The sequence below is a fragment of the Neophocaena asiaeorientalis genome, unplaced genomic scaffold, assembly GCF_003031525.2.
Source record: "Neophocaena asiaeorientalis asiaeorientalis breed wild unplaced genomic scaffold, Neophocaena_asiaeorientalis_V1.1 scaffold599, whole genome shotgun sequence".
NCBI lineage: Eukaryota > Metazoa > Chordata > Mammalia > Artiodactyla > Phocoenidae > Neophocaena > Neophocaena asiaeorientalis.
Genome location: NW_020173499.1, coordinates 257,161 through 263,723, shown reverse-complemented (window position 1 = coordinate 263,723; position 6,563 = coordinate 257,161). Strand labels below are relative to the sequence as shown.

Genomic DNA, 6,563 nt, shown 5'->3' with positions numbered 1-6,563 from the left:
TGGAAGGGCAAGGGCAGTAGGACCAGGGGAACAGCTCTGGAGATTGAGGGCCTTAGCTTAGGGGAAGGAACTAGCGACTAGCGCATCCCCCGCTGGGGCTCTTCTGGCCCGCAGCCCTGGCTTCTACCCTGGCACCTCCTGGAGCTCTGAGAATGTACCCATGCTCCTGCCCTCCCCAACCCTGTCCCACCCTGGCTGCTTCCCGGCTGCTTTGTTAGCTTCTCCATGTGATCTTTCCCTGATAAACAATGGTCAAGAACGATCTGAGATCACAGGGGAGCCCAGAAAGGAGGGGGAAAGACCCAGGTCAGATGGCAGGGGCAGCTTCACAGCCTTCCTCCCTCCCTCTGGGCCAGTTATATTCCAGGTGCTTTGAATAAATATTTGTCTTGAACTGCACAACTGCTGTCTGCATTTTACAGATGAGGACACTGAAGTTCTGAAGGGGGAATGATTTGCCCAGAGGCACACAGCTGGTAAGAGGCAGCGAGCCCTGCCTGGAATCTGGGCCTGCCTCCAAGCTTACTGCAGCCAGAATCAATTTCCTAGAAGCAAACCCTGCTGAAAGCCAGTTCACCCCCAGCCCCCAGGGGCCTGAGCCTCCAACAAAGGCCAGCCTCCACTATGGGAAACAATCGCTCCCATCCCTTCAAAATACTGGCAGATTCCAGGATAATATGGCCCCTGCTTGGGAGACTCTCTGCCTTTTGTCTAGGAATGACAGGCTCACCCCCTCTTTGTCCTGCCACTCTTGCTCCTCCTATAGGGCACAGCTTAGAGGTCTCCTGACCCTTTGGGATCCCTACAGTGTCCTGAGCTTCCTGCATCACAGCACTCATCGCCCTGCATTGTGATTGTTGGCTTGCTTTGATTCCCTCTCCCCATTCCCACCCCTGAGCTTCCTGAGGACAGGCCCTGCACTTACTCATCTCTGCACCCTCGGAGCCTGGCATGTAGTCGATGTTAAGTATTTGTTGAATGACAAGGAAAGAAGCAGCCTTTCAGGGAGTAGATGGGGGTGGCTTTGGTGGAGAAGGTTGAGGGCTTCTTTGCTTCTACCCACTTTTCTCTCCCTATTAGTTTTTTTGAGAAAGGGGACAGAATGGGTGAGGCAGTTGCCACCCATGGACACTGACCAGGTTACTCAGGTTATTAGGAACCAAAAGAGCAGGCAAGCACAGCTTGGAACAGGAATGGCCAGAAATCAATACTTCCCCAGTGGCAGGAGGGGGAGCAAGGGGAGGAGCTAGGTAGGTGTGCCTGGGTCAGGGGTGAAAGCAGCTTTGAGTCTTGGGAACTGAAGGCTCCCTATGGGCTATAGGGACTTTGGGGGTGGGGTGGGGGGCGGGCTTGCCTTTCCTGAGCTGCTTGGCTGGGATTGCAGAGGAGGGTGGCCCACAGTTGGGTGGAAACTGAAAAACAGACTTATGTGAGCCTCTAGACACTTTTTGGAGCTCAGGATCACCCTCTACCCCATTCCCTGAGACCCCAGATGCTATAGATTGCTGGATAGGGCAGGTAGGGAGGTTAGTGGAGGGAGGATACGATGTTTCCTAAAAGGGCGGAGCGGTACCTCCAACATTCCCAGGAGGGGATCTCAGCTGACCTGGTACCAGAACATCTTGACATCACCCACCTGGAGGCATCTCTGAGCCCATGAAGGCCAGCCCTGCAGGTTGGTCTTCACTCAGGCTTGGGGACCATTTCTGCAAAGTAGTTTATACTCTCTGAACTTCAGAAAGACAAGAAGCTACTCTGAGTAGCAGCCCCTGGGAGGACAGTCACCTCCTCTTGGTAACTCCCCCTAGCCACCCAGACAATAGCTCTCTCTCTTCCTATCCTTCTGAGCCCAGCTTGGGAGCACTGTTTACCCTGGGTCATGCCACCCATTCTTGACTTTCGCTGCATCTATAGGCATGGGTAACTGTTCTAATACAAAGATGTTTCCTCAAAAAAGGCCTTGACAATTCTATCTTATTTGTGAGTTACTGACTGATAAAGGATTCTGAGTTCACCAAATAAAAACAGCTCAGATGGATAACCAAAATGTGTGTACATTTTCTTATTGACCTTAACTTGTCTCGAGGATGCTTTTGCAGTGGTAACCCAAGCACCTGATACCCATGCAGGATGCTCACACTGTGCCCTTTGTAGAACCTGTTATGCCAGGAGGGTCCAGCTCCTTTAGTGTGTTTTGGGGCCTCAGCCCAAAGAGCAAAGAGCTTTCACACTTGTCTGGCTGCAGGGAGCCTCTTGCAGTTCAGCCAGTCCTTGTGGCTGGGAGTAGCCACACCCCAGAAGCCCTAGCATCAGCATTAGTGTCAACTGTGGGCTGGGCTGCAGAGCCAGTGCCTGCATTGAATGTAAGTCCAGAGGCTAGAACTCAAAGAGCCTTTTGCCAAGCCTCGTCAGAGTAGGGGGAGCAGTGTGAAATCCCTGCTAGAAAACCACCAGATTGGGGTCATGCGGTATTGGGGTCATTTGCGATAAACTTATCACCTGAATCAAAGAGCAAGAGAGGAAAAGGAGACAAGGATGACTTCCGTGTTCAGAGCTAGGGGCTGGGGAGGTGGAGGTGCCGGTCCCAAGAATGAGGAAGCTGAGACGGAGACTAGCCAAGGGATCCAGTGCTCAGTCTGGGGCCTGTGGGCTTTGTAGTGTTTGTGGCAAGTCTGGCAAGCAGGTGGTAAGTTGAGATGTGTGTCTGGACCTCAGGAGAGAGGTTGGACCAGGCAAGAAAGCAGACCCAGGTTTTTAATTAGAGGTTCTTGGGGAAATCCATGAAGACAGCTTCCAGTGGGTAAAATCACACAAAGGCAACGGAAACAGATCCAGGTAAGGTGACCAGAAAGGCAGACAACCTCAAATGATCAACAATGATCAGGAATTAAATCATATCTTTCCCAAAGGCCACCTCACGTCTGACCTCTCTTATGGAGAGGTTGTCCAGGCCACCCCACCTGGATGGTCCGGCAGGGAGACTGCCTCGCTGCCTGCACGGCAGTCTCCCTGCCGGACTGAGTTTCTAGGTCCTGAGCCGTGTCTTGAATTCCACCACTCCAGACCAGGTCTAGAAGGGCAGGCATTTTGGTAAGTTCCGTGGCTCTCCCAGTTCCCTCCCGCACCCCATTCTCCCGGCCTGTCAGCACCACAGCTCACGTCGCGAAGCGTCTGCTCTCAGCTCGCTCCCGCCCACATGTAGAGTCTCCGTAGACTCTAGCTCTGTGCCACGGTCAGGAAACGCGGGATGCTGGCGGCACTTGGGGAGAGGAAGCCGCGGTCGAGATCGTACCACATACCTGGGGCTTCAAGCTGAGTCGAGGCGCTCCAGGGAGGAAAGAGGCGCAGGCCTGGCGGCCACAGGGGGCGACAGAGTCACGCAGTGCGGCTGGAGAGCGAGGCCTCGGGGACGCTGGGAGAGCGGATGGCCCCTGGCTGGCGCATTTCTCGGCCTTTCCTGTTGGTTGGGTTCACCGTCGGGGAAGGAGGGCTCAGAACACGCGGAGGGAACCGCGCGATCGTGGACCAGAGAGGCCAGGATACCCCAGTGGCTGCGCGGTCGAAAGGCGGGAGCCGGAGGTTGCAGGGTGAGACCCCACTGCGTGCTCGGGTCCCCCGGGCGCGCTCCCCAGCAGCTCCCGCTGTTGCCGGCTCTGCGCCCCCCACCCCTCTGCGAAGGGGCCAAGCGCGCAGGCCCTTGACTCGCGCAGACCAGACTCCGCGCGGAGCCCAACCCCTTCAGACCCAACGACGCGCGGGCTGCTCCGCGGCGCCCCAGCTACCCCACCCGCTCCTAGCGGTGGGGCTCGCTCTGCCGCCCCCGGGAAGGGCGTTTCCGCCGCCCACTCCCGGCCGTCCGGCCCCGCGGCCTCACCGAGTACCTGAGCTCCAGCCCGAGACGCGCTGCTGGGCGCCCGCGGCCGCGCGGTGACATCAGAGTCCCGGCCTCGGGCTCCCGACCCCACCTCCAGGCTCCGGCTGTCGCGGGGGAGGCGCCACGTCCGGCTCCCGGGGGCGGGAGCGCGGAACGGCGGCGCTGCCCCGGGAGCCGCCCGCCCCTTCGTAGTGTCCGCTTGCTGGCCTAGACCTGGGTCCAGGGGTTGGACGCTCGTTCCCCCGCCGGGCACAGACCTCTTGCTCCAGCTGAAGAAGCTGGAAAGTAGGGGAAGGGCCACCAAGGCGCTCGCCCGCCCGCCTCCGCCCAGCGCGTTCCTACCGCCGGTAGCGCGCGGGCCCGAGCCCCGAGGGTCCAGGCCACCCGTTATGTGGGAAAGCCCAGGCCGGGTGCCCACACGGGCACCCCATTCCTTTCAGAAAGTTTGGCCGAGTAAGCAGAGCCGCCGCTGCCCTTGTCCCTCTGAGCACAGTTCGGATGCTAGTGCACCATCCCTTGACCAGCTGTCCCTCCAGATACCCCATTTCCAGAACTCTTCCAGCTCTTTGATTCCCAGTGTGGGCTCTCCTTCTCCCATGTTTGCCCGTTTTCTTTTCATTTCTCCCACTACCCCACATAGTCTGGGCCCTTCCGGCCAGCCACCTGAAAGGGGAGGGAGAGGAAGGGAAGGAGAGGGGAGGCTCTGCTGACGTCTGTGTTCACTCCCGCTACCCTCAGTGGGTCCTTTAGGTGCTGAACTATGCATATCCCCTGTGGCCTCGATAGGGTTTACGCCAGCCATAGAGTCCTGCTCTTGAGGTTTTCACCTTTGGGGATCTCCAGGCTCCAAAGAATGCTCTGAATTCATCTGCCACTGTGCATTCCTCACTGCTCTGTCCTCAGCCTTCCTTGCCCCTGCTTCCCAAACCTTTATCCTATGGATACTGGCTCTGCGAAGAAATGCTCCCTTCCCTTGGGCGTCCCTGGTGGCGCAGTGGTTGAGAGCCCGCCTGCCAATGCAGGGGACACGGGTTCGTGCCCCAGTCCGGGAGGATCCCACATGCCACAGAGCCCCAGCTATTGCTGTGGTTGCCCTCACTCTCCCACAGAATCATCATGCCTGGGGGCAGGGACCGTATCCCCCTATCTTGGCATCCTTGGCTGACAAGATTTGTTGTGGTAATAACCAGGACCCAGAAACCCAGACCGGGGGTCAAGGCTGCCACTTTCTGGGGGCACTAAGAGCCTGGGGAACTCTGAATGCTTGGATCTTCTAGGGGATGGAGGCAGCAGGCACCTGAGCCTGGCTTCTGATTGGCACCCTCCTGGCTCTGGTTCTTCTTCAAACACCATCCTGACCCAGGCATCAGCTTCAGCTGGAACTGGAGCTCTGGACTCTTAAGACAATGGCTCAGAACTTCTTGGCTTTGAACACCTGCCCTTTTAAGATCCCAATCCGCATTGTTGGTCTCAGAGCAGTATTACAATAGAGGGAACACAATCCAGCAACCAAAAGCCAATTCAAAATTGTTCAAGATTTTAATTTATATTTTTAAAAAGTATATTTCTTGACAACCATGAAGTGGACACAGTGTCCACAGCAATTCTTGTTAACCCGCTCCTCCTCCCGCCCCCTTATTTCTGTTGCGCACGCCGCAGAAACTCTCTGCCGAACTCCCCCAAAACTGAAATCCTGCCCACCCACTTCTCTGCTTGCCTCTTCTCGTCTGAGAAAGAGAAACAGCCCCTGACATCTGGATGTTGGCCTGGGACTATCAGCTAGGCCTTGGTGTTGTAGAAGTTGATCTGACATTCACAGCCAAGGCCTTGGAGTTCTCCTGTGGCACATAAACAATTTCACAGGACATCAACAAGGCCATCTGTAACCATGATGGGTCAAGACAAAAATAAGACCATTCTGTAATCATATCCAAACACAGACAAACCATGAACGTTGTCCAAGTCCCAAAAATGACCAAATGTCTTTCTATCCTGGATAATAACGCCAGTGCTGTTTCCTTGCCAACTGCAGCTTTAACTTTGCTTTAGTTATTCCTTTTTCTAGATAAGATTTAAGATACCCAATCATAGAATTACTCTTGCTTCCCAACAGCATCAAACACTGAGAAAAGTCCTGCTTCTTTAATTCTCTCCAAAATCACTAATACGAGCCCAAGTCCTGTAAGTCCTCTCTAAGGCCCTCTTACCAAGATGCTCCATGGTTCCCCATCCTGTGTGTTCCCCTCACTGTAACAAGTAATACACTCCATTTTTTTTCAACTATTGGGGTGTTCCTCAGGGTCTTTGACTGGAGGGCATTTCATTATTGCAAAAGCCCAAAGAAACTTAGAGGGGAGGAAGGGGACGAAACTGCTGCCAAGTTGGAGTCTCCTTTAGTGGTGGCAGTAGTTGGGGAGCAGGGGCCATGGAGAAGATGGACACATGCACATATTAATCATGTTTTTCTACTACATAAAAAGACATGCCTGTGCCCCTCTATCTCAGTACTTTCCCAGGCCTGGGAGAGTTCAGCTGACATACGGGTCAGAGAACCACCACCCAACCTAGCCCTTCCTCAATTTCACAAGCAAAATAATTGTAAACGGGGAAGCCACTAAGTTTTGGGGTAGTTTGTTAAACAGTAATAGATAACTGTAACAGGGTATGTAAATTTTCAAATTTGGTTAAT

General features: G+C 54.9%; 1 long non-coding RNA gene across 1 annotated transcript; it reads right to left on the bottom strand.

Moving 5' to 3' along the window:
* Positions 1-962: 962 nt before the first annotated feature.
* On the bottom strand, positions 963-3,963 carry LOC112401366 (uncharacterized). Its single transcript, XR_003003571.1, has 3 exons — positions 3,882-3,963; positions 3,300-3,457; positions 963-1,073 (listed from the first exon to the last, which is right to left on the bottom strand). It is a non-coding gene; the product is annotated as an uncharacterized LOC112401366 (long non-coding RNA).
* Positions 3,964-6,563: the final 2,600 nt, after the last annotated feature.